Raw genomic sequence first — 27,964 nt, forward strand, 5'->3', positions numbered from 1 at the left:
ACATCCACATTAACAGCAGAACGGTTTAGCTGTATTATTCATCACCAGTAACAGCGCACTGCACAATAGGGTGCAGTGGATACATTTGATTTGAGTATTCCTAGTTTTCATCCTCTTTCTCTGTCTCTGTGTATCATTCATTTGCTCAGAGATTGATGTGCTTGCTGCTTCCTGGGCAGTTCCTCTATTCTCCACCCTAGTTCCCTGCTTCTTCTCTTCTTTCGTCTGCATCTTTTTGTGTTAAAACTGATTAAATGAGTGTTTGCGTAGCAATTACTTAGTACGTTTTCCTCAATTTTTCAATTAAGCTGGCACTTAAGTCTTCAATCTGCCTCAAGAATGATTTAAGATATGAAGAGGTAGAGGAAGTGACGGTGAAGGTGATGGGGATGAGAACAGTGCCCGTACGCATGCGCCGCACCGCCACCCTGCTGCCTAGAGTTGATTCTACAATAAAATAAAAAAATAAAAAGAAGAATAACCTTGGAGGTCAATCATCACCCGAAAGTGGATAGTAGACGTCACATAATATATGTGTACCAAATTTCAGGTCAATTGGTCAAACTGTTTGCGAGCTGCAGGTGACAGACAAACGAACAGCCATGGTAGCGTATTATATAAGAAGATAACATTAATTGCTTGCTCTGTGGCAGAAAATCAATATAGGTGCACATTATTTGGAGCAAATTTTTATTGAGGTTCAGCAAAAAAAAAATCCAAGATTTATAGAAAATATTTAACAATATAATCCAAACTGTCATTGCCTGAAACATAAAAAGAAAGAATGAACATAAGAACAGCACCAACCCCACACCACCCTCACTGGTGTTCACTTATCCTTAAGACAGCCCAGAAAAGCTGAGATGGAAAATTTATAAGCCAGCCAAGCCTGGAAACACCAAAGACAGAAGTGTGACCCAAACAATGAACCCTAATGATAAAAAACATAATGAAGAGAGTGGCTGCAAGGGTCTCCCATTCCCAGATTAACTACAATATAAACTTCCATTAGAAATGTTATGGCTGGAAGACCCATTAACCCATATTGCCAATAGTTTGAGAAGAGTAAGCCTGATTGGAGAAACTTTCCAAAGAAAAATAGCAGAAGATCACCTGTTCGAGTGACAACCTAGACTATAAAAATTGCCAGCTTTTCACAGAGGTTAACTGTCATTTTTCACAATAAAATATTGCATTAAAAATATATTGTGTAATCAAAGCAGGCTAAGCCATTTTCTGTTGTAAGACAGCAAATCTGGAAGGATACCAGTTCAAATCCCTTTACTGCCAGAAGGGATCATGATCTGTTGGGTCTTTGAGCAAGGCCTTTAACCTAAACATTGCTCCAGGGGCACTGTTTCCCTCAGGGATTAAAAAGTATATCTAATCCAAAAAAAATCTAATTACTGTAACAGTGTATTTGGAATGGTCCACGTTGAATTGTAGAACATTTTTAGTTTGTGCATTTTCATACCATTTAACTTATTTGTGTGATGACAGTTAAAAGTAAAGTCCTGGCTACAAGGGCACTGGTGGAAATTTGCTTGATATCATACAAACATTACAAAGTTTTCATTCATATAAACAACCACATACCTAATAAGTGACTAAATAGTGAGGTGACAAGGAGAAGGATTTCATAGACCTTCAAAACTACACTTGTAAAGTTTGAGGGTATATAGGATGAATATTCTGTAAAAAAATATATTACACTAACATTAAATTTTCACAGTTAAAAACCTAACACAATATATATATAAATGCACATAAACTTATATTTAAGCAGTGTTTTAACTGTCAATATTAATTGTTGAGTATTTTTATGTATTATTACTGTAAATTCACAATGGCAAAGAAAACTACATTTACATAAAGACAATATATGTGAATAAGGAATGCCCACTTTGCAGAAACACTTCAATGTTTTATTGATGACACCCATACATTTGCACCGTGAGAAACAAAACCTTAAAGATGGCTTGCAAACTGATTTTTGTGTGTGTGCTGAAGGTCTTTTTTAGGTTATGGAAGCTGATGTATGGTGTTTTATTTATTTATTTACTTTTGATAAAAACAAACACTAAGTAAAATTGGATCTAAACATATGTTTAGTATAATAATTTATACTTCTGTCTCATAGCTCATGTATCTTGGCCTGAAATCTTTCTCTACACATTTCCTAAAGCATGAAGTACAGTAAACTGTCAGAAAGTTTTGGCTCAGTTTTTATATCTGCCTTACTGTGTTGACCCCATGTATGCACCGAAAATGTTACAAAAAAAAATCTGCCAACAACAACATTTATTTATATAGCACATGTTCATGCAAATAATGTAGCTCAAAGTGCTTTTACGTGCTTTACAAGTATAGTTGTATTGTTTTCTTATATATAGTCTTGCATGAAGATTTTAGAAATTTTACAATAGTAACTATCTGTGTAGTTTACACATACTTCCTGTGTCTGTTGTCTGAATGAGTTTTCTCTGGATGCTCTGGCTTGCTTTCACATTCCTGAGATTTGCGTGATAATCTGATGATTTGAGTCAGTGTGGGTGTTTAGTACACCCTGAAATACACTGCTATATCATCTTGGCATGGTTTGTTATAATGTTCTTCGGCGAGCGAGTGTTTCTGATACACATTCTGCTGATATCTGTCAGTTTGTTACATTTTTTATTTATAGATATCTATACGGATATCTATCTATCTATATATATATATGTAATAACCAAATGTAATAGACTAGCAGATACCTAACAAGAGTACACGAGGAGTACTAAACTAATGTCTAACAGGAGTACAAGAAACACTTGTCGGCCAAAGAACATTACTTAACCAACGTTCCGTATTTCATAGAGAAAACAACAGCGCAAGCAAATGTGCGAGTTTAGTTGACTGCCAAAGCGAGGCTGTGACGTCACAGGGACCAAACTCTAAACCCCACCCAGTGAGGGCGAACGAGCAAGCGCGTGCGCGCGAGGAGAAGCGAGAAGCAGATTGGAGCGGCTGATTTGTGAGTACCTCTAGTCTCAGGAGTGTGTGCGGTTCACTTTTTGGGGTGGGTGGGTTGTGTTTGATTCTTCAATGTAATGTTTCAAGGGGTCTTATAAAATTGAATTTTCGGGAGGCGATGCTCTTGTTTGCTTTTTTTATTTTCCATCGTGGATTGGTACCGCCCGAGCGACGGCCGCGCGCTTGCTTGCTAACAGTTGACTATCAGACGAACTGAGGAGCCGGTCTTAAAAATTGTATTAAGCCCGATTTGCGGAAGAAGCGGGTCAGATGTCTTCGAAATATGGCGGAGTTGGGAGAAGTGATGCGGATCTGTCTTATATTAAGGGCACACTTTCTTGCCGTTTTTGGGTCACATTAGGAGAAATGACTAGAGAGGGGGAAGGGGGCAATAGTTTGAAGTGAGACCGAGTGGAGTGCGGCGGGAGGCCGGGGTGGGGAGGGGGGTTACAAGCGAAGATGAGAATGGCGTTGCCGCGTGCCAACCCTCCGCCAACACTTAATTGGGAGAAGTCGACTTGCGAGTTAGCAAGGGAAATCTAAAACTTCGGACATTTTAATGCGGATGTTTTGTTTTTTCCGTTGCGTCTAATTTCAGGTTGTAATGTTCAATTTGCCAACAGTTCGATGGATTGTCGGTTGACTGCAGCGTTCCCTTCGAAGTGTTTTTTGCCTTTCAAAATGGCATTGTTGATATAAAGCCGGTTAAGATTTTTATTAAGATGCAAACGACATAAATATAAAAACTGCTTGACAATCTCGGATCAGAAGGGCCGAATGTGCCCGGTAGAGGAAATCTGTTCGAGAGGTTGCTGTCTACAAGCGAACCCCGCCTTGTTTAATTAGGAAATCATTTACTGCGACCGGATTAAACGAAAATTCTCTACAATGTCGCGTACTTGCAGGATCTTTTCGGCGAGCGGATGAATTCCAAATGTGCCTAATATTTTATCACTAATGGGTACCATTTAAAGCAGTAATGCGTAAGTGTGAAGCGCATCTTGTTGCACTGTGTCATTTATGCGAGTGGTTAAGTAAAGAAATGGACACAGAAAATCCTAGATTGCTTCGTCCACTTGTGATTTGGCTGGCCCAAAATCTTATGGATTGAATTTAGTAGGCTGCCGGTATTCATTGTTACATTCTAACTTGCCTTCATTGATGTCATATAGCGCCTTTGCTGCATTTGGGGAAAAATGAACAATCGGGCAGAAGCAAGACAATGTGTATGTATGTTTATATATCCGTGAGGAAGACAGAACAGACATTTCTAGTAATAATCCCAATATTTATATTTTAAATAGAAGTTTATTGTAATGTTTGGGTTTGTAGTAGCTGGCAGATGCATACAATTTATGCAGCATTTGTCCTTTTCGCAAAGCCTTTTCGCCTTGTTGACTGTACTAGCTTCTACAGTCCACAGTGCCTTCCGTGTAGAACTTTGGACAATGAGATATGTAGCCTCCTTGTCATCTATTTCACAGAACAAACAGTACTTGGACACCATGTTGAATTGACAACTGATGGTGTTTCAACACTATTTATATAGTTATTCTTGTAATTGTTTTATGTGAAAGCACACCATCTCAAGAAGCTTTTACACAAAGTTGAGTTTATATTTTACTTTTAATACGCACTTTTGCAGGTTTATTTTGCAACACTTAAGTCAGTTTGTGCAAACAGTTTAGCTTGTTAGGCTTTTAAAAATGGTAAATGCAGGGGTGAACTTTTTTAGGTGTCCGATTTTTAAAACTCTGTTGTGTGACTTGGTAGGAAGCCTGTTAAAAGTGCAAAGTGTTTTTTTTTTTTTTTTGACAGTTTCACAAAGTCTGTTTATTTAAATACTAGTTTCCCTTGATTATAATCCATATAGGGGGAGAAAAAAACTATTTGCATTAACAGTTTTGGGACTAGGTGCTTTTTCAGATTACTTGTAAACAGATTTAAATAAAGTACAGTAGAGGTTTGTTCATTTGTACTGTATTCAGGGAGTGTTTTATGTATATAAATAACCACAAGGATAACTTCTCCTTGCAAAAAAGAAAATGGATAGCAGAGAAGGAATAATTAACAATAAATAAAGTTGGTTTGATATGGCAAGACGGTATTGTAGGTTGGAAAAATGCCTGCAACCAGAAATGTGTGCCATTGTAATACTGTACAGTCATTGCAATTCCCATTTTGAATACTCACAAATATTTTATTCATGTACTTAACAGTTCTATGAATGTGTTTAGGATTGATTTATATATAATTTGATTTGTTCCTCTTTTCTTGGGTGTGATTGCATGTGTGTGTACTGCAAAGTTTTGGGGGGCTATAAAGATTTGGTTCCTACTTTGTGCTTGTTGCTGTTGTAGCCTCTGGTCTTTTGAGTCATCCCTTGGTATACATTTTATCTACCCATCCAGCCCCCAAGGGTGACCCTCTATTCAAATGTGCAAGATTGATGAAAAGGTGGGTTGGATACATGCCATAATATTTTTCAGTACATTTTACCCAAAATACATACTCTTCTATTCATAGAAGACATACAGTCCTTCATTCTCACTTTAGGAACTTAAGTTCTTATTTTTATTCTTTCTGTATTTAATCGTCTGTATGTTCATGTACGTCTGTATGAAAATTATTTAATCTTTGTGTGTAAATTGAGTGTGAAATTGTACTCGTATCATTTTAATTTCAGATTTTTATTGCAGTAAAGGTAAAATAAGCAAGTCATGGCAGATTTTTAATCATGTGATAACGTATAATTTTTAATAGTTTTGGTGCTATAAATGTATGAGTGCCTGCTATAATTGGATTGTAACTGAGTTCATATTTAACTAATTGCATCCTAAATTGTGTTCAGTTGTCATTTGCCTTCATCTGGTTTGACTTAAGTAAAATAAACTTACATTTACATGATACTTTCTTGTTTGCGTAATTTGTGGGGGAACTGTGGTCTATGTATACAGTTATAATTGAAAGGTAATAATAAGTGGGGGGATATTAAATTTCAAAGCTATTACACATCATGCAACAATGAATATAGCCATAAGAGCTAAAAAATCTGGTACCACCTGGGTATTGCACAGATAATTGTGTCCCTTTATTACTGGTCAGTATTAACTTGTAGTCTACCAAGAGATCAGGTGTAATCTTAAAAGATTTGTAAGAGTTTATGACAAAAGTGGCCATTTCTAGTGTACTGTGGTTTGTGGAAAGACTTTGCCATAAAAGTCTAATTTAGCTTGAACTCTTCTGCAAAGAGTGGGATATAAATATATCTTGCCACACCTGAATCTTGATGTTAGGCTTACCTTTTTCTCAAAAAACAAAATCAACCTTTTTACTTAAATATTGTTCGTTAAAAGGTCTTATTAGATCTGAATGAGTCTGAAGTAATTGGTCTCGATTTTTTGGTACGCTTAATTTCTGCCTCTGCATAAAAATAAGAACTACAATTTCAGTAAAAAATAGTATTGACTTTGGTGTGCACTGTTTATCATTTTTGTAAAGGAATTAAGTCCATCTGTTGAATTACTTATCCTTTACAATTTACTTAAATAATGATCTTTAACCTTATTACTGTTTTCACAGATTACCCAAACTACATGCTTATTAGAAAATCTGTAAGACAAGGCATTCTCATGTTAGTGAGGATTTTCTTCACTCATTGAAGGTAGCATAGAGGTTCAGCAGTTTCTTATAAAATCTGTGTCTTGGCATAAGATGACCAGTTAAATGTTTACAGCAGCAGCATGATTTCCTTGGATGTTAAATGAATACAATTGTCTTCCCCCATCTCGCTCCCCCTTGAGTATTTGTTCCCACATTACAACCCTAGTCTTTGCTGCCAAGTTTTTCTATGATACCTTATAAGCACAAGTTCATCTCTTGCATGGTAAATTACATTTCCACCGTCAGTTTTTTTTTTTTTTTTTAAACTCTATTCCTTCTTTGGACAGCACCTGACCATTAGAAAAGTGTCCTGGTATTCTTCAATCTTTAAATCTTAACATGCTTTTATATAGCTGTAACGTGAAACAACAAATGTATTTCTTGCTTCTGAGTTTGATGGACCACACCCTTATTACTTGAATTGCTGAGGATTTAAAATTATTTTTAACATTGCAAGTGGGAACCACTTAGTTTAGTGCATTTTAGCATAATGCAAAATTGTAGTGCCCACTCTACACCCCTGGTGTGTAAGATGTTTTTACACTATAGCATTTAGTACTGAAATTTGTGCAACTGTTCTTCTTGAAAATCAAATTGGGCATTGTTTCATTTTAACTGTATTCCATTTACACCTTAGGCAAGTTTGCCAGTTATGAAATGTGGACTTTTTCCAAGGCTCCTAATGACTGAAAAAAATGTATCATCATTTTAAACTGCTATTGGTATTTTAGGTGTAACTTTACTAAGAAGTAAATGTAAATGTAATTTTAGAGATTCATCTGGTAGTTTTACCAAATTGGGTTGTCCCAAACTGTTAAATTTATCCATATTTAGATTTTTAAGTTTGTTTGTTGTGGCAATTGTATTATAGTAGCTACATCATGTGTGTGCAAGGTGTATACCAAGTAGCTGTGGAATTCTGTCTATGCGCTCAGTGTAATTGTATTTGCAAACGTTTTGGTATATAGTGTAGAAAGAAACTATATAAAATTGCTTTTTATCTTGTATTATGTAGGCTTTTTTATATAAAACACATACATGTCCCTCCATAATGCTTGGGACAAAAACGTATTTCCTTGATTTACCCCTCTGCTCCATAGTTTAAAACTACAAATCAGACAATTCAGATGCTATTAAAGTGTACGTATGCATAGATTTCAGTCACACTATGTAGAAACAACACTTTTTCTACATGCCCCAACCAATACTCCCATTTCACTCCCCGCTCAATTACAGGCATCATAGTGTTTGGGACATAGCAATAGTAGGTATGATGAAAGCATTCATATTTAATACTTTGTTGGATATCCCTTGCATGCAAAGACTCCATGAAGTCAGCGATTCATGTACTTCACCAGGTGCTGAGTATCTTCTTTGGTGATATTCTGCCAAGGCTGTAATGCAGCCACCTTAATTCCTGGATGTTTTGGAGGCTTTTCTTCTTAAGGTTTCTCTTTAGCATATGGAAGGCATGCTCTGCTGGATTTAAATCAGGTGACTGGCTTGACTATTCAAGAATTTTCAGTTTTTTTGCTATGAAAAACTCTTGTGTTGCTTTAGCAGTATATATGGAATGATTTTAGGAATAAGCACTGTGCATTAAGTTTGGAGGCATTTACTGAACTTCAGCAGATAAGATGTTTCTGTACACCTCAGATTTCATTGTGCAGTTAGTGTCCATTACATCATCAATGAACACAAGTGTGCCAGTATCACCTGTGGCAGCCATGCAAGCCTGCCTAAACTTTTACAATACCACCACAACCCGACCCCAAAGACTTTGTTAAACGGATGAGGTGGTATGCCAGCAGTCTCATAGAGGTTTGTCAACAAGACCTTTTCCAGAATTATGCAGGCTCTTTTAGATACTTTTTTGCAGACTGTAAACTGGCCATCCTTGTTTTATGGTTTACATCTTACAGTGCACCCTCTGTATTTCTGTTCATGAAGTATTGTGTGGGTAGTAGTCTTTGCACATGCACATCTCCCTCCTTAAGACTGTTTCTGATCTATCAAACAGCTGTTATGGTTCAGCCTCTTTACCATGGAGAGGATTCTTCTGTCAATAGGAGTGGAGGTCTTCCTTTGCCCCAAAGTCCCTTTGTGATTACTGAGCTCACCATTGCATTGATTCTTATTAAATAATATTCCACACAGTTGATTTAGGTTAGCCCTAAGGTATTACTGATGTCTCTAATGGTTTTAGTCATTTTGAGCCTTATAAAAGCCTCTATGACTTTCATTGGCCCAACTCTTGTCCTCCTGTTGTATAGTAGTAAATGCCTGTGATGCCAATTGTACCAAACAATACAGTTCCCTGAAATGGGGGGATCCATGTATAATTTTTGTTGTTTCTACATGGTGTGACCGAAATGTTTGCAAATGCCCTTAAAGTCTGCAATGTACACTGTAATCACAGAGCAGAGGGGTAAATCAAGGAAAAATGTTTGTCCCAAACATTATGGAGATCACTTTAAATGTATAAACGCTGGGTTTAGTCATTTTTCTGCTAAGTAAGGGCACAAGCTATACAAGTTATTACCTCAGTCAAAGTAGTGGTCTGTTTGAAATTTCATCAGCAAAATGTACAGGGACATCAAGTGTAGTAGTAGGAGACGTCATTTAGTTCAGAGTGGGGGAAAACTGTATATTGTATATAGTATTCCATCTTAGCGTCTGGGGTCCATTTTTTGTGGATTTTATTTCAGTAGTGATGACATATATGCCATATATTTGTCTTGATTATGGTTAAGTGTTTGCTGGATTGTGCTTATTGTGAGTAAGTAAGCTGGTTCATGGAATGAGTGTTCTGGGTGCTGGTTTGTTTACAGCTTAATCCATAATTATGCAAATGAATGACTGTCCAGGCAAAATTAATTTGTTAATGCGTTATTGAGTCCCAGATCCACTCCCCCACAACCCAATAAAATAAGAAGTTGAAAGAACCATCTTCTTTCTATTCCAGTGACATTAATAGGGACAAATGATACATATCCTCAGTATTTTATCAGCAGATGTGGTTGAACAAATATACTGTTGTGTCATTACAGTTCAATTGAACTGATGTAAAGAAGAATATTTTTCTGAAACACTGTATCAAAAGCAACAGTTTTTTTCTTTGTTTGTTTTTTTTAGACACTGAACGAGGTGGTTGATTTCTATTTCCAAAAACACTACTTCAAAATAATTTTATTCCTAATAGTTTTTTGTCTGTATTTGGCACATTAACAGTGATGTTTACTTTCACAAATGCAGATTCATTCAAATGTTAATAGTCAGATATGAAGATATTTAGTTAATTAGCAAATTCCAAGATGTTAAAATATGCTTTTACTGACTCTCACTGTCTGCTTGTCAGCTACTGTCAGTCTGTATACTATAGCCATTTCTTTTGGTGGAAAGCTGTTTTATCTTCATGATGGTGTTAAATTTATGTTCCAAAACCGAGGAAGTCTTTGACAATAGCAGAGTGAATGTCTAATATGTATTTTTTACAAAATCCCTTAATTTGCTGGATGTGTATATATTGTTCATATGGCTCAGCAAGACTACATCTTATACAAAACTTGCTTGTGGTTGTCTCCAAACAGGGTGGGAACAATTAGATGGCTCACATTTCTAAACCAATCCAAAGACTTGTGACAGTAACCTGGTCCAATAAAGAGCAACCTTCTGATTATGATAAACTGTCTACAGCTGTCCTAAAAAGAACAATATTAAACACAGAGTTGAGTTACGTGTGCAGAGAAGACATTGCACATGTTAAACATTACATGCTGCAAGGAGTAAATCTTCCTTTTACATTTGATTACAGTATACACTTGACATTTGAAGACATCAATGGACTAGTGCTTTGTTTGGTTACTTTTGTACTCTCCCTGAAACCCTGGCCGTTTAAAGTGCACTGACTGGACACATTGGGATGGGTGTCTTAAGAACCAAGTCTTGTGGGCATAGCCTTTGCAGCGGCGGATTTCGTCACAAATACCAAAAGCTTTGTGACACGTGTTCCCAGACGTGTTCTTGTGTGCGGTTCTCATTTAGCCCTGCAAGACAAGCACATGGTGTGTTTTTTTTTTTTTAAACCTCTTAGGAAACACATGATTGGAGAAGGATATTTGTCATTCAAGTAAGTGTGTTGAATTGTGATATATTTAAGACTTTCCACAGCATTATTTTTAAACTCCTCACAACTATTAGCTAGCTACCTTTTGTCTGAAATATGTGTTCTTTATGGTGTATCAAAGTGAGATGCAAATTAATCAACAGTACTTTATAATCCCTTATCAGTATTAGTGATTTTTCTTCTTTAAAATATGTACAATTGATGTGTTAAATATTTAAGGCCATGTCATGTTAGACAACTTTTCCTTTGATTTTAAGTTGTGTAATGTGATATACCCAGCAACTCGCCCCAACTAGTCCACGACTTGCTTGACAAAATCATACCGGTTTGATTTTATCTGTAGTCATAGTGGTGAGCTCTGTGTGCATTAGAGGTGACATACTGAATGCTCATCTGGAGAAACCTTGCATTTAACGCAGCACTGAGGAATAAGAAACGCATGTTTTGAACTTTGCAAACATAAGAGAAGCTTATCTGTCTGGTGTCATGTTTTAAGTACTAGGACAGAAAAGAAAAATGGCAGAAATTGCAGGTGAACTTGCTGTACCTGTTTACCTTCATACAGCACCAACTTCATTAAGCAACATGCTGTTGGTTGTCAGTAAAAGGGGAAGCACACATGTTGTGGAAATTAGGTACACAATAGCCAAATTTCACATGCCCAGAATTTTTCAGTCATGCAAGCAGACATGGTCTGGTTATAAGATCATCAGTTACAGTAGACACTGTGCGGACTCTTTTCCGGGTTCCATGTCAGCCAGCTGCTGCACTTCCAGCACTGATATCAAAACGGACTAGCTATTGTGTTTTTTACCTGATTGGTTCAAGATTTGCCCAGACTTACGGTAAATGACTCGAAAGTCTCTTATTAAAACATTCGCAAACATCAGGAACTAAAAAGTAAGGCTTAAAACTACATCCACAATTAATACTACATGGGACAAGTATGCGATTTATATTAGGCTTCTAAAAAAAAAAATAATTTCTTATTAAACTTTCATGGACAGGTGAATATGTATAAAAGTTTAATACATAATAGCAAGACTTTGCTGGACAGCCAGCAAAACGGTGAATGCCAAACTGCTGTGTCATTTTAAGGATCTTTTTTCTGAGAGACATGTTTTCATCAAGCGCTAAGTCAACAACTGTTGGATCTGGAGCCGAATAGTAGTTGTGGTCCTCGAGGATTTTATCTTCCTTCTCGTCTGGTGTGTCCTCCTCTGTTGGTTGCTTTTTATTCTTTCAAACCCCCGGTTTTGAAAGTGAGACAGAGAAACTGTTCCACTCAAACAACCCGGGGAACCACTCCCTTCAGTGGTCACTACCCTGTCTCAGACCCTGGCTTGCAAAAATCTTCTTTTAAAAATGCTGGCTAGAAACACTGGTATGGGGATTAACCACAACACACTCCAGATGGAGACAATCCATTTAGATTGGGTTTCTGCAACAGAGGGAAGTATATGAAAACTAAGTAAACTAGCCAACCCGCGGCGTACCATACGCCACATCAGGCCGGTTTTTTAATGATTTTCAAGTACAGGGAGAAAATGAACATTTGAAAAATCTGTAATGTAATAAATCAGCAAGAAAAGCAACTTTGCAACAATGTGCGGAACGAAACAACACACAATCATCCGTGACTGAAAACTGCCGGACCGCAATCGCGCCCTCTCTTGCCAGACGGAGGGATGGGGGTGCATGGCGCGGAGTGTGGAACGGGAGGAGAAGAGGAGGACGTCCATTCAGCTCCCTCCATCATGCTAGTCTGCTGAATTCTTGTTCAGTATGTACTTCCCGCTCATGTGCCCACCTCCAACTTGTCACTTGAGTCGTTGGCTGCTTTTCTATATAAAATCCACCCGACCACAGTAGTATCGAGGTGGGAGGGGAGTGTACACAAAGGGTAGGGGCTCAACCAGTGGGAGTGTATGAATCGCACTTAGTGGGAATTCCACGGTTTGCAGCCCGAATGGGGTTCAACGGCTTATCCACGCCTCTCTGTGCCGGGTAGACACACGCTCAATCTCATGCATAATTATTTATTGAACGCTAAACACTTCTGGAAAGACACGTTTGTCTAAAACGGGTTGGTGTGAGAATACAACAGTAAGCGAATGAAAAGATGGAACTCTGGAGAGAGCAAAATACAACACAATAGTGAACCCACGGCATAAGAAACGCCGCATAATTTATTGATGGTTGAACACTTCTGGAAAGACACAGTTGTCTAAAAAGGTAGGGTTTGAGGATACAACAGAAAGTGAATGAAAAGATGAAACTCTAGAGAGAGCAACATATAATTGTCCGTGAGTGAAGAAGACGCATGTTTGTTGCGGATGCGAATTGCTGTATGTAGCGTGTAAAACAGTTTGCTATGGTGCACGCAGTCGTGTGTCGTAACCGAAAACTCGGTTTTTGAAGACTGGTTACTTCATTGTGTTTTAACCTCAGTTGTAAAGGGTTGTTTTAAGGATCCCATGGGATACCCCTCGCAAACTGTTTTACACGCTGCATATGGCGACTCACCTCTGCGAGAAACATGCCTCTATGAACAGTCAATGTAGCTCGGAGGTGCATGACATGCACATGACATTAACCTGACCTGCACTGCATGTGGCCTCTACGACAGACGAATATAAATGACGTCATTTTTTCTGTGTCCTCGCGTCCGAGTTGGTGAGTATGGCCCTGCGAGTTGTCGTTGTATCCAATGGTCTTGGAGTTGGTGGGCGTGGCTCCTTCCTGCGTGCGCCATAGGTGTCTCACTTGTCGGCGCTTAGTGAATCCACGCCCCTTCCGGTGTGCTTTTCATGGGTGTCTTGCCTTAGTAAATTATATATATAGATAGATAGATTGTACTTACTGGAAGCTCAATTTAAATATATATAACAATGTTCAGCTGTAGAGCTATCTGTACGATGAAATTTGAAACTTTCTTTTCTTGGACATTCTTGCCACTAACCAAAATTTACTACTGCAGAATGGACAATGGACGTGACTGAGCTGGTTGAGGTTTTACCAGAAGTTATGTTAGCACTGTTGTGCGCATATTGTGAGTTGGCAAGTCTGATATATCTTACAACTAGCAGTTGAGTAATGTGTCAGCAGCTTTAGGTAGCTTATCTACACATTACTAATTAAGCAATTTTTTACCAAAGAGATCTGAAAAACAATCTTTGATTGTTTGAACCCTGCGTGTTTCCCCTCCATCTTCCAGATCAAATCACAGGCCCTTTTGCAGCTTTGATATTAAGGCTTTGGTTGTGTGATGTTGACCTTAACTGGTGTAAATTATTCAATTTATTTTTTTGTTTTTCACTTTTACTCTTAGGTTTATTTTAATGATGTCTTGGTTTCATACCATATTCTCCTATTTACTGTGTTATAATGCATACTGTGAAAGGCATTGTATTAAAGAGAGATTAATACATAGCAAAAAATTTACTGATTGTCCATGGAAGTCACTCTGAAACAACTAAACTCCACCCAAAAACAAAATCCCACTATGTGATGCTTGGTCTCACGGGGCCATAAGTGCCTTTTTTAGTGGAATGTTTAAGTACTCCTTTTGAAGGAAGTTGTGGCAGGGGGTAGGTTGGCTAATTAAACACGTGCAATTGTTGAGGCATAGGAGCTCCTGGGTGTAGGTATGTCCATGCTTTTAATAGCAGATAAATTCACTGATGTAAGTGGAGGGAGAAAAAAGTAAAAAATGGTGAAGGAATGGTGTGTGCACATATGTGAATGTAGAAGATGAGATGGGAGATTGAAGGAGCATATACTGTAGAAAGCGCTTTGAGTGACATCCTGGAGTGGATGTGCTGCAGCTAGGAGCAGGGTATACTTTGGGTTATGATGACTTGCTGCAGGTTCTGATGGAAGGAGCAGTAAGAGAGTTGAGGACTAGGTTCCATAGTGAATGTCAAGATGGTGTTGATGGTGCAGCAATGACGTATGGATCGACTAGGATGGGAGCATCGGTCTTAAGGATTACAATAGCGATCCAGTGCAATGATAAAGTAAATGATTTGATTTATAAGTCACTTGTTCTTTTTGCTGAAGTGCAGCAATAGATGCTGAATTTATAGAATGAGTACTGTTTTATGTTGCTCAGGTGGGAAGACTTGGAATTTTGGACATTATTGATTTTAACAATGTCTTAATTAATTAACACTTATTTATTTTTAGGACACTTTTTACATTCTTAATTATGACTGCAGTTTTGTCACTTTTTTTGTATGAAATAAAACAGACCATTTTTGCACCCACAAAAATTCACAGTCTCCTCACTTGCCCTAGTCCATGTTTGGTTCACAAACTACTAGATACCTCTGCCAGGTGTTTCAGGTCTGTGTGCACCTGGGACTTCTGTAGCTTCTTGTTTTCTAACATTGATAGAGATAGCAACAGAAACCTTAGAGGAGGATTTGCATACAATTATAGAATGACACAATACGTTTATGACCTCTTGCCTTCCTTTTTTTATGTTCAAATGAGTTTTGGGGAAGGTAAAGATTAATTACTTTTTTGCATTAAGTTTCATATCAAATGATTCCCAATGCAGTAAGGTGGGAAAAATGTCATTTCAGACCTACCTGTTTTCTAATGTAATCTTCCACTTCACAGGGCTTTCAGATTATATTTTCCAGTTGGGGAACTCATTTCCTGTTGGTCGCGAAACATGAATGCCATTTAAGCTCATACACAACACCTGGCTTTCTGTACTGTGCTGACAACTGGGAGTTCCATGACAAAAATGTGTCACAACATAGATGAAGTCTGATAAATGAAACTAGTGGTATTGCAGACACAGAATTTTCCATCCAGACATATTCAGCTCGCTTTCATGCTCTGGATGATTTTTTTTGGAAATGGTTTGACAAAATTCTTGTAATACAATTGTATAAGAAAATTGTGAGCATATGACTGGACAGCTGACATATGGATTTTGTGGCACAAGAGATTTATTAATGGCTGTTTTGATATTGTTTGCAGTTCAATTTGGTTCCACTTTCAAGACCATTGTATCAGGAATTTTGACCTCTGTCTTCACTGTGAAAATGTGAAATAAAATTTTTGTCTCTGCCATTGCTAAATGTAACATGAGTGAGTAACATAATTATAGACTTGTGAAATATGATCACAATTTACAACTTTAGCAGAGAGTAACTGAGGTCCTTGTTAAACTATGTCCTACAGTGAGGTATTACAGTATCTTGCAAAGATGAACCTCTGAATGGTGAAATTAACTAGGGCTTCAAATAACTATTTTGCTAATTGATTAGCTGGACAATTTTGTTTAGTTGATTAGTTTTAAAGATGCAGCATTTGTGCAAAAGTACAGATAGTTTGTAATAAAGTTCTCTCCTTGCACCTACCATACTCTTTCATAACAATACTACCATTATACTGTAAAATTACAGTTGCCAAAAAAGGATAGATAGAAACAAGTATTAACATTTAAGTCTGGCATAACACTTTTAAAGACTGTTGTCAGCATCAAGGGTGGGATGACTGAAACCATTAAGTTTCTACAAAAAATTTCTAAACTGCATTATTTAATATTATCTGCTAGATGGCAGCATAGACTGTAAGATGTGCTGAGTGACACATATTTAAAGCCTCTGTTTCCTTTACAATATGAGTTGTACCAGCTGCCTCTATCATCAAAACAGTTTGCAAAAGAAGTTTTATAATCTGCTAAAGACTTGAATGAAGTAACACAGAGTGCTGCTGAGTTATTCCCAAGTTTGAATGAGACAGGGATTACTCATGTGTGGTGTTTTTGCCCCAAGTTTGAATGTGATAGGGATTACTCATGTATGGTGTTTTTGCCCCAAGTTTGAATGAGACAGGGATTACTCGAGTGTGGTGTTTTTCCCAGGTGCTCTCATATTGGATGTGGTTATTTTCATATTTGTCTTGCATGTAGATTTCAAAACAGATGTGAAGCTGAAATGACTCCACACTTTTAAATACATTGGTCTCTGATATTCCGCTGACCCTCCACTGTATTTGCATCCTCCATCTCTGCTATATCCCTAAATGTGGTTTAAGTAACTGTTGGTCAGTAGAGTAATGTAAGAAATCTGTATCGGGTATCTAATCAATAACAAAATGTGGTGGCTGTCACTAATTATTATTGATAACATTGATATAAGCAGCCATAAAATAATCGCATACCTAATTTCCTGTAAAGGGACCATCATCATACCACACCTCGTTTCCTTTGTTATGAAAGATGGAGTTCCCTGTTTTTGTCATCAGACAGAAAGGTAATTCCACCAATCTTTGTAACTCAAGGTGGGGAAATAGTCATTCAGGGGCATTTGGCTGACAAGTACTTTTTAAATATCAGCCTTCAAACAATGCACTTTCTCAACCAAACAGCAATGTGATGCTCTATGAAAAGTGGTATACAGCAGGAATGCTTTAACTTGCATGTAACTTTTCCACACATTTGGTTAAAAAATGGTATGGAGTTTTTAAATACTAAATATGTCATTACTTTTAATGTGTATTTTGTGTATTCACAGTCCATCGCAGATAGCAGAAATCATTTAATTAATGTCTTACTTGTATATTTAATTTAATTGTCCGCTTTGTTTACATATGATTGGAGGAGGCTTACAGGATGGGAGTGTTGGCAGGCAGAGGGGATTATGAATGTGTTTTGCTTCCTTCCTGTGGCTGTCCCCAGCTGCAAGCACGTTATCTGTCAGCAGGTAGTGTGCTGTATTTCCTACTGTTTATTACATAGATAGTTACTTTGAATACAGCAATTGCCTGAAAAGCTTGAAGTTACTTTGACAATCTTGACTTCAACATATTATTTTCTGATGCTTAACATTTTCAAGCTTCTATTGGAGAACTTGTGAGCATGCAGGTTACCTGCAAACTGTAAAGCTCGAGTCAAATTATATTTATTCGTATCAAATTAAACATATATATCTGAAGTTTTTGAAGCAGTACTTTTAATAGTTTATGGATATAAGCCATTAGTAAGTGAATGGTGGTAGGATAGTAAATAATTCAAATTCACCAACTGCAATTTTAATATTTTTTGGTGGACGTGCCTGCCTCTGTGTAATATTTCAAACAGTGTCAGTATTGTGCAGTTGGAACAGTACATTTTATCTGATCCATTATACAGCAGTTTAAGTTCAAATGTCAAAAGACCATTAGTAGACTGCCCTACTTGACCACACAAATTGGGTTATGAATGAAAAACAGCAACATAGATAAATCAACCTCCTGTCCCACTCTGAGTTAAAGCAGGTGAATGAGGTACTAGCTAACCACAGCCACTTGGCAGAGTATGAGGTGAGATGGGATCAGTAAGAGAGACACAGAATTATCATGAAGGGACAGGAATGGTAGAAATATTTCAAGTTTTAACTGTTTTGCTAAATGTCCTATTGACCCACAACACATGGAGTTGAAAGGTTGTTAAAGGGGAATTCCTTGTTGCTTTTTTGTGACAAGCCCCAGAGTTTTCCATTGAAGAGCAAGATGATTTTTGGCTTTGGAAGTGCTGATCCAGAGAAGCTCCTGAGATAATAGATAGATAAGAAAAGAGGTAAAGATCAACAGTGGCACAAATTGGCAGTGGTCAGTTTGTCAAATGAAAAAGGAGCAACCAGTGTATGAGTTAACTAAATCCTACAAGTCAATTTCCTAAATGTTTGCACCCTGTTTTTAGCCCTCACTTTTTTTGGCACAGTGTAAACTCTGCACATTGTGCACCGTTGCATCTTCTAACCATGCAGTGTGCTTACATCGCTTTCATCAGGTTGCTGAATGTGGCAGTGCAATTGTAACATGCACTTACATCCTATTTATACATTCAAGCTTAATGAAATGTGAACAATGGAAAGTAATTCCTTACTAAGTAAAAAATAAGGCACCCTTATAAAATAGTGATTGAAAAAAGTTCAATATTCTTGCAAAAAGCAAGAGAGATTGCTTACCAAATGTGTATAAAATTAGTGCATTAAAAATCTGATTTTGCTGGCTGAATACCCAATTTTTCTGAAAATTGCCGAATTTCTAGCCTTCAAGTAATTTTATTTAAAATGTACACAACTTGTCCTATTGTATATCTCTATTCCAACGTACAGTGGAACCTCAGTTCACGAACGTCTTGGAACACGTACAGTCTGGTTTACGACGAAAAGTTCGCCAAACTTTTGCCTTTGTTCACGACCACAGACTCGTTATACGAACAAGCCAGTTTCCCTTTCAGTTTGTGTGTGCCGATTTCTGCACATGTTGCATTGTTCTCAGTCAGACGTGCATGCTTTTGGTGTGAACTCTTTGTGCTCTACGGTATTTTGTGTGCTTTTTTAGTTAACCATGGCTTCTAAGCAAGTGAAGAGTGGTGAAAAGAAAGGTTTAAAGAAAACTGAAATCTAAGTAAAGAAAGAAATTATTGAAAAGCATGAGCGTGGAGTTAGTGTTACTGATCTTGCCGCCGAGTACAAGAAGTCAAAATCGATTTTGACTATTCTAAAGCAGAAAGAGGCCATTAAAGCAAGTCATGTTGCAAAAGGAGTTGAAGTGTTAACCAGGCAGAGGCCTCAACTGCTGGAAGAGGTGGAAAACTTGTTGCTAGTGTGGCTGAACGAGAAGCAACTTGCAGGGGACAGCGTAAGTAAGGGAATATTATGTAAGAAAGCCAGGAAGATTCATGACGATTTGCTGCAAAACTATCTTTCTACGAGTGCAGAAAGTGAGGAATTTAAAGCCAGTAGAGGATGGTTTGAAAAGTTTTGCAAGAGAAGTGGCATTCATAGTGTGGTAAGGCATGAAGAGGCTGCTAGTTCAAATGCTGAAGCTGTGAAAGAATTAGTGATAAATTTCACTAAATTGGTGGAGGACGAAGGCTACATCCCTCAACAAGTCTTCAACTGCGGAGGAGCTGACGACATACGAACTCGCTGAACTCCAGCAGGAGCAGCTTAGGTTGCTTACCGAGGAGCAGTCCTCTAGGGAAGAGGTGGAAAGGGCGAATATGAAAAGTGATGCGATAAAAGCCATCATAGAAAAATGGAACGAGTGCCAAGATTTTTTTGAGAAGAACCACCCTGACAAAGTGGTTACGAACAGAGTGATAAACATGATGAACGACAATGTCGTCTCGCATTTCCGAAAAATTTTAACGCGTAGGAAAAGGCAAGCCACATTAGACCGCTATTTCGCGAAGTCTGATCCACCAGCTAAAAACACCAGAAACCCAAGAAATCACAACAGAGAAAACACCTGAAGGAGAACATTCCTCCCTAGCGGAGCCGGACTCTCCCTCAAAACTGTAATCTCCTCTCCACCCAGTTCCTCCACACTTGCTTCATGCCAGAACTCGACTCATGCAAGGTTAGTTTTCTTGGTGGTTTATGCTTAGTTTTTGCATTACGTTTTTTTTTAAATGTTCATTTTTTGGTTCGTAGTGTGATTTGTTGCAATGTTACTTTATTGGTGGTTTATTAAATTACGGATTTCTCAAATGTTCGTTTTTTTTCCCTGTGCTTAAACCTCATTAAAAAAGTGTTTACAGCGAGCGGTTCGTAAGGCTATAGCGCAAACTCTTGCAATGTTAGTTTACTAGTATGCTGTGCGTTCTATGGTATGATTAACTATTTGTGCTTAAAAATCTTTAAAAAATATATATTTACATACAGTTCATTCGGTGTGGAACGGATTAATTGTATTTACATACAATCCTATGGGGGAAATTACTTCAGTTCACGACCAGTTCAGTTTACGACCAGAGTTTTGGAACAAATTATGGTCGTGAACCGAGTTTTACTGTATATGTTTACGTGACTATTTTAATTGAAGTTTAATACATGGTTATTTTTTTAATGATGGATGTAAGTAAACACAGCCAGTTTTACTGATTCATTTTCAAATGAATAAATTATACTGTGAGAATCCCCCTCTGCAATAAACAGTGCAGACACATGGGTAATATTTGTGTTAGGACATAATGCAGATATGGCTTCTTAATCTTTACCACTTTGAATGTGTTATGAAAGAGCTCTGAAACAGTGTTACTGACTTCCACAATAGTTAAATTTATATGCATGTGTGATTTCCATTATAGAATGTTAGCTGAGGCAGCTAGGCTGCAAGACGCATTGAAGACGGTACTTTTTTTTTTTTTTCCTCTTTAGTGATTTGTAGTAAATGTTTTGACATGTTGGTTGTAGTGCTTCCCTTACATTAGTTTCTAGCTATAATTGTTGTATTTTGCATTGTCATTATTTGCACCAACAAAATGTAGCGGTACACAGTTCACGACCTGAGTGATTTGCAAAAAAATCAACACACCATTGATGCATGACACAGACAACAATGGTATCACAACATAGGTCCAGGGAAAATGTGCATGTCTGCATCAAGGATGTTTATTAGACTCCTAGTAGTTGGTTGAAAATGGACATGTAGGTATCCGTAAGTGGAACTGTGATTCAAATGTCTCTTTGATTTCCTGGTTCTTGGAAAATTTTTAACTGGTTCTCAAACCCAAGCCTTAATTATGTAAATGCCTATTCATTTTGAGTTAACAGGGTGCAGTAAATTTGTATTCTATTTGTATTTTTTTTTATGAATATTTGTGCCCCAAAGAAGAACATTTTGAGTAAATCAGGTCCATTTTCATTCCACTTACAATTTTTGCCTGAAATATTTAAGAGCTAAAAATGTTTATATAGAAAGTCATGTATGTGCTTTATCATTTTAAGTATTAAATCTATTGCATTTCTCTGTTATTTTGTAGTTAAATGTCAGCCTCTATAATAAGTCAGAGAGGAATTTTAAATAGTGTTAATGGTAGCAGTTGTTAGTTTCCTTTCAACAGCGGAAAATTTGGAACAAGGCAAGTGTGAGGTTTATATTTGAATTAACTGTAACCAAACTAAGTTTTTAAATACTTTTCCAGATTTGTATCTCAAATGGTTAGGGATGATTAGGTTTAAGACCAATACCGATCATCAATTTCATGTTACTTGATTGGCCAATTCTAATTTGTCCCCTTTATCCCTTTAAAAACACTTCTTACACTAGGCTTCTGCATTGCCAGATGCATAGGAGCTTTATGTCTTGTATTAAAGTGTATTTTTGTAATTAAACTATAGACCAAAGGTGTGTTCTGTCATAAAATCTCTTTACAAAATGAAGTTATGTAAGCTTATTAAGTGACCATAAAAATATGTACAGAAATAAAATTTCTTTAATTTGCATACTTACACTAATAAAAGTAAAAAAAATATGTATCCATAATACATATGGCATAAAAAGAAAATGTTTCTCATAATTACACACTGTCATATTATGTTTTTCTGTATTGTACCTATCTGAAACAAAGCTTAATTTAAAAAATGGAGTGCTTATAATTTCTTTTACAACAAAATGTTTTTATTACATAGTCGTGTATAGTCTCCCACAATCAATTGATATTGGAAATTAAACACTGCTTAAATGTAAATATGCATGCATTTATAGATTTTATTCATTTCTAATCATTACTGCACTGCAACATTTTTGCTGTTTAAATATACATTTGATATATTTATACAGGTGGTTTTTTTTTTCCTTCCCCCCCCTTCAGTGTATCAGCTAGACATTCGTAATTCTTAAGGTGTAATTATAAATAAGGATTACCATTTTAATGATGTAGTTCTTGTTTCTTACCAAACCTTAGGCCTATGACACATAGCAATAAACACAGTACAACTCTTTGACGAAAAGCTGCAAATTTATCACATAATCATAATTTGTGTATCAAGAAGACACAAGACTAACCATGCTTAAAACAACAATTAAGTAAGACAAGTTTTGTTGTTAAGCTAACGTTTTTGCAATTGAAAATGTAAGCTGCTGCACTTAAGTGTCTGTTTTAACTAAAGGACAAAATAAAGTAAGTTGCAGATATCTATCTATCTAAAATAAAAAGGTTTGAATTAATTAACACTAGAATTACCAGAGCCTACGAAAAAACTCGTAATTCCGTCCCACCTTAAATTGCTTCTTAAATCCCTTCACACCTCTCCGCCAGCGTCCTTTGTCCTCTAAATGTGCTGATAAAAAGAAGCTAGGAGCAGCCGGCTATTCCATCCCCCCACCAATTTAGAACGTGCACGAACTTCTTCACTCCCAGATACTCAATCAAAGCATGAGCCGGAAGTGTAAGAAAGAGTGGAAATAATAGATCGTTATTTGGAACACATGCATTTCATTTCTGTTCCGTTTCTACAGTAATCTGTGTAAACACATTGTTAAAACAGAAACGTTTTTTTATATTCTAGTAGTAGATGACAAAATGTAGGCATAAACTATATAATGTATGAAGCCTGAAGTCCAAATATCAAAGAAAAAGGTACAAATATAACACAACAATTGCGCTTTTATTCAAAAATATAACTGCAGAAACAAAAAGCCGCCTTAACATGCGACATTGACAGCTGTTTATTATAATTGCCTCCGTGGTTCAATAGAATCAGTTCCCGTTTGGGAATCAAAAGGTCGCGAGTTTGATCCTGCACCACTCCGTTTTGAGAAGTAAACTGCTCTTAGTCTTACTATTTTAGAATAAAAGCATACATTTGATTTTGGTCTGTAACAGCTGGTGCAATTTATGATCCTTGTAAAGGTTAGCTTTTTTTTTTTCTTTCATTCCCTCAGTCGCGTTCAGAATCAATCCATACAACCCCATCTGACACGGCTGTTTTCACATAAAGACGCGCTATAGCTCTGCAGTGTACCATGATGCACACTAAAGCCCAAAAAGGTTGCTGACACACAAACGCTGGCGAAGCTGCCTTCTTCGTATCTCACCATCACTTGATTTTCTTTTTATTCAGTTTTATTGAGTGTTCATGCCAGTCCCCGCATGTTGTTGTATGCTGTTTCTTTTGTACTCCAGGACATGCAGAGGAGAGAATGGTAAACAGCAGTAACTTCGGCGCTATATGCAATAATCAGACACTCCCCATCTGCCCGTTGTTTTGTTATACTTTTACACCAACATATGTTCCTGTGTTTGAGCATGCTCAAAAAATACACGTGTAATGCCACGAAAAGTAACTAATGCAATATTATTTGAAAACGAACAGCGTCAGATCGGGTGTGAATTTATGCAGGAACTGGAAATTCTCTGATGTGGGACCTTCACCCAGGGAAGAAAATAGTGTCAGGTGCTCATTCAGTGTAATAGGAACCATAGCACAGAGAGGTGTGTGCACTGCAACAAGTACACATGTCGTAAATGTAGGAAGGACGGTCCTTGGGTGTCTGGGAACTGTTAATATTTGAATGTGATGATTTTATATAGCACAGAATGGAAATCCGCACTTCTTAGCATTGCACCATGCAAGCTGTCGTATCAATCGCCTACTGTAACTTGCTTTCTTTTTTCTTCGGTTATACAGGTAGTCTTGAATAAAAGTGCACTTGTTTTGTTTGCGAAATGAAGTGTCTGCGTGCATTTTTTGTTCTTTCTTCCCTGGGGGAAGGTCCCGCATCAGAGAATTTCCATTTCCTACATAAATTCACAACCGATCTGACGCTGTTCTTTTTCAAATAATATTGCATTAGTGCGATAATATTTTCACATATATTGTCTTTCTTTCAGGTGTGTAATCACAGCATAGAGAGAAGTGTGTACTGTACATTGCTTCTTACAGGAAAAGGCGATGGAAAAAGTGCACTTGAATAAAAGTGCACTTTTGTTATACTTTTACACCAACATATGTTCCTGTGTTTGAGCGACACGGGCAGATGGGGAGTGTCTGATTATTGCATATAGCGCCGAAGTTACTGCTCTTTACCATTCTTTCCTCTGCATGTTCTGGAGTACAAAAGAAACAGCATACAGCAACATGCGGGGACTGGCATGAACACTCAATAAAACTGAATAAAAAGAAAATCAAGTGATGGTGAGATACGAAGAAGGCAGCTTCGCCAGTGTTTGTGTGTCAGAACCCGGTTGGGGCGTTAGTGTGCATCATGGTACACTGCAGAGCTATAGCGCGTCTTTTGTGAAAACAGCTGTGTCAGATGGGGTTGTATGGATTGATTCTGAACGCGACTGAGAGAATGAAAAGTGAATAAAAAAAGAAAACGCTAACCTTTTACAAGGATCATAAATTGCACCGGCTGTTACAGACTGAAATCAAATGTATGCTTTTATTCTAAAATAGTAAGACTAAGAGCAGTTTACTTCTCAAAACGGAGTGGTCCAGGATCGAAGTTGCGACCTTTTGATTCCAAGGCGAGAACTGATTCCATTGCACCACGGAGGAAGTTATAATAAACAGCTGTCAATGTCGCATGCTAAGGCGGCTTTTTGTTTCTGCAGTTATATTTTTGAATAAAAATGCAATTGTGTTATATTTGAACCTTTTGTGAAAATGTTTCTTTGTTATTTGGACTTCAGGCTTCATACATTATATAGTTTATGCCTACATTTTGTCATCTACTACTAGAATATAAAAAACGTTTGTTTTAACAATGTGTTGACACAGATTACTGTAGAAACGGAACAGACATGAAATGCGTGTGTTCCAAATAACGATCTATTATTTCCACTCTAAAACTCCACTTCACTCCCAGATACTCAATCAAGGCATGAGCTGAGAGAAGTTCGTTCACGTTCTAAATTGGTGGGGGGATGGAATAGCCGGCTGCTCCTAGCTTCTCTTTATCAGCACATTTAGAGGACAAAGGACGCTGGCGGAGAGGTGTGAAGGGATTTAAAAAGCAATTTAAGGTGGGACGGAATTACGAGTTTTTTCGTAGGCTCTGGTAATTCTAGTGTTAAAGAAGATTTTCTTGCCATTTGTCTAATTGCACAGAACGAGTCCTCCAGTTAATTTTTTCTCAGTTTATTACTCTGCTTTCTATAATGTAAAGGCTAATATACAGTACAATTGTCTCTCGTGAAACAAGCCTTGACTTGCTGCTCTTTGTTTACACTACAGAAAGTTTGCTGCCAAAAAAAAGACGTGTGCTGGCTCAGCTAGCTTAATACCTGGCAAAAAGGAGTACTTCAACTAAATTACCTTTTAAAGCTTAGAAAAGCAGGGGCTGAAAAAAATCAGTTTTTGGTGATTGGGCAAATTACTGATAGTGTGAGTTTTTTGGTGAAAATTGGCCAATTGAGATCCGGTGATGATTTTTTTTTTTCCTCTCCGTGTTTTAGTCTCTTTGTATTTAGCATCGTGGAACTCTACATAAGTGTAAATTGAGATTCAGGTTCAAGTTATTTAGAATATTATTTAACATTTGCGTATTTTGTTTCTCAAAATCTGTTTTGGAGAATGTTTTTTTTTTTATATATTTTAAACTTAATTTTTGAAAGTGATACTGTAGTATTCCGTATGATACTATCTTCAAGTACGTATGAGTGATACATACACTGCCAGTCACTTCAGCACGAGCAACAAACAGGTGTTCCTAGGAATAATCCCAGTGCTTTTTATAATCTCTTCAATTCTAAATCCAAGTTTGTCTGACCACAGGACAGTATTCCACTTTGCCTCAGTCTATTATAAATGAAATTTGGCCCAAAGAAGGTGGCGGTGGGTCTGGATCATGTCCACTTGCTGCTGCTTCTTTTCATGATATAGCTTTAACCTGCATTTGAGGATGGCATGGCGAACTCTGTTCAGAGATAATGATTTCTAGGAGTGCTCTTGAGCCCATGCAGTTGTTTCTACAACACAATCATGCCTGTTTTTAATGCAGTGCCATCCGAGGGTCCAAAGATCACAGGCATCCAATATTAATTTTCAACCTTGCTCCTTGTGCACACAGATTTCTCCTGATTCTCAATCTTTTTATATATAATCTAGATGAAGAGAGATTCAATGTCTTTGCAGTTTTACGTTGAGGAACATTATTCTGAAGTTATTCCACAATTTGTAGATGTAGTTTTGTGCAGATTGGTGAACCTCTGCCCATCTTTTCTTCTTGGAGACTTTACCTCTCTAAGATGGCCTTTTTATACCCAGTCTCACTTTTAACATTTGATATGTTTTCTATGTTCTATCGTGAATAGTAAATAATGTAGTGACTTTTAGGCTTCCCTGCTAATTTTATTATTTTTTTTAACGCACATTAACACTAGAATTACCAAAGCTTACGAGAAACCTTGTAAATCCAGCCCACCTTGAATCCACTCGCACCTCTCCATTCAGTGTCTTTTGTGTTGTAAATGTGTCGATAATCCCAAGCAGCCTGCTATACCATCCCCTCTCCCCATCCCCCCACCGCCGGAGTAACTGCAAAAACCTCTCCCAACTGTTTCTTCCTTGTTTATCAGAGAGTCAGGAAGAGCTGCATAGGCTAGAAAAAAATCATTATTTGGAACACATGCATTTCATGTGTGTTCCGTGTCTACAAAGATCTATGTAAGTGTAGGATGACAGAAATGTTGAACGCATGCCTAAGAGACAAAGTTTTTCCATGTTTTTAGTACTAACGACAAAATGTAGACATGAAGTGTATAATGTGTGAAGACTGAAGTCCAAATATCAAATAGGCACTTTCACAAAAGGTACAAGTATAACATAACAAGTGCACTTTTATTCAAGAATATTATTGTAGAAAAAGAACCCCTGTTAGGGTGCAACATTAACACCCCTTTGGTACAACTGCAGCATTGGAGCAGTGGAGCAACATTATCAATTGTTGACTGGTAATCAAAACTTCACGGGTTCGACCCCGGACGAGTCCGTTTTGAGAAGTGAGCTACTCTTATTCTTCCTGTTTTAGAATAAAACGTACATTTAATTTCAGTCTGTAACAGCGGGTGTAAATTTGATACTTGGAAAGGTTAGCATTTTTTTATTCAGTTTTATGCCCTCTGTCGCTTTTACACTCGCCCCGATCTGACACTGCTGTTTTCAAATAAAGACGAGTTATAAGAGAGGTGAACACAGATCAGAGAAAAAGAACACAAGCCCTCCCCACAAGAAACGTCCTCTCACATATAAGAACAACGCAGCTGCACCAGGCGTAAGATGGCATTGTTTGGATACAGGATGAAGTCCGGCATCATCATACCAGTCAGTCTGCCCCACACCTGTCCTTCAAAGAAACTGCACGGCTTACAGAGCTCACCAGCGTATTGTACAAACTCCTGTTTGTGATTGTTTTGTGATG

General features: G+C 37.4%; 1 protein-coding gene across 2 annotated transcripts in view; it reads left to right on the forward strand.

The window, feature by feature from the left end:
- Positions 1-2,932: 2,932 nt before the first annotated feature.
- The window catches only part of rap1b (RAP1B, member of RAS oncogene family), a 176,997-nt gene continuing 151,965 nt past the window's right edge, over positions 2,933-27,964 (forward strand). For both annotated transcript variants that reach the window (XM_039769783.1, XM_039769784.1), the window contains exon 1: positions 2,933-3,013. The gene's annotated coding sequence lies outside the window, so the exon portion shown is untranslated. The remainder of the gene's footprint in view (positions 3,014-27,964) is intronic.

Source organism: Polypterus senegalus, chromosome 11 (genome assembly GCF_016835505.1).
Source record: "Polypterus senegalus isolate Bchr_013 chromosome 11, ASM1683550v1, whole genome shotgun sequence".
NCBI lineage: Eukaryota > Metazoa > Chordata > Cladistia > Polypteriformes > Polypteridae > Polypterus > Polypterus senegalus.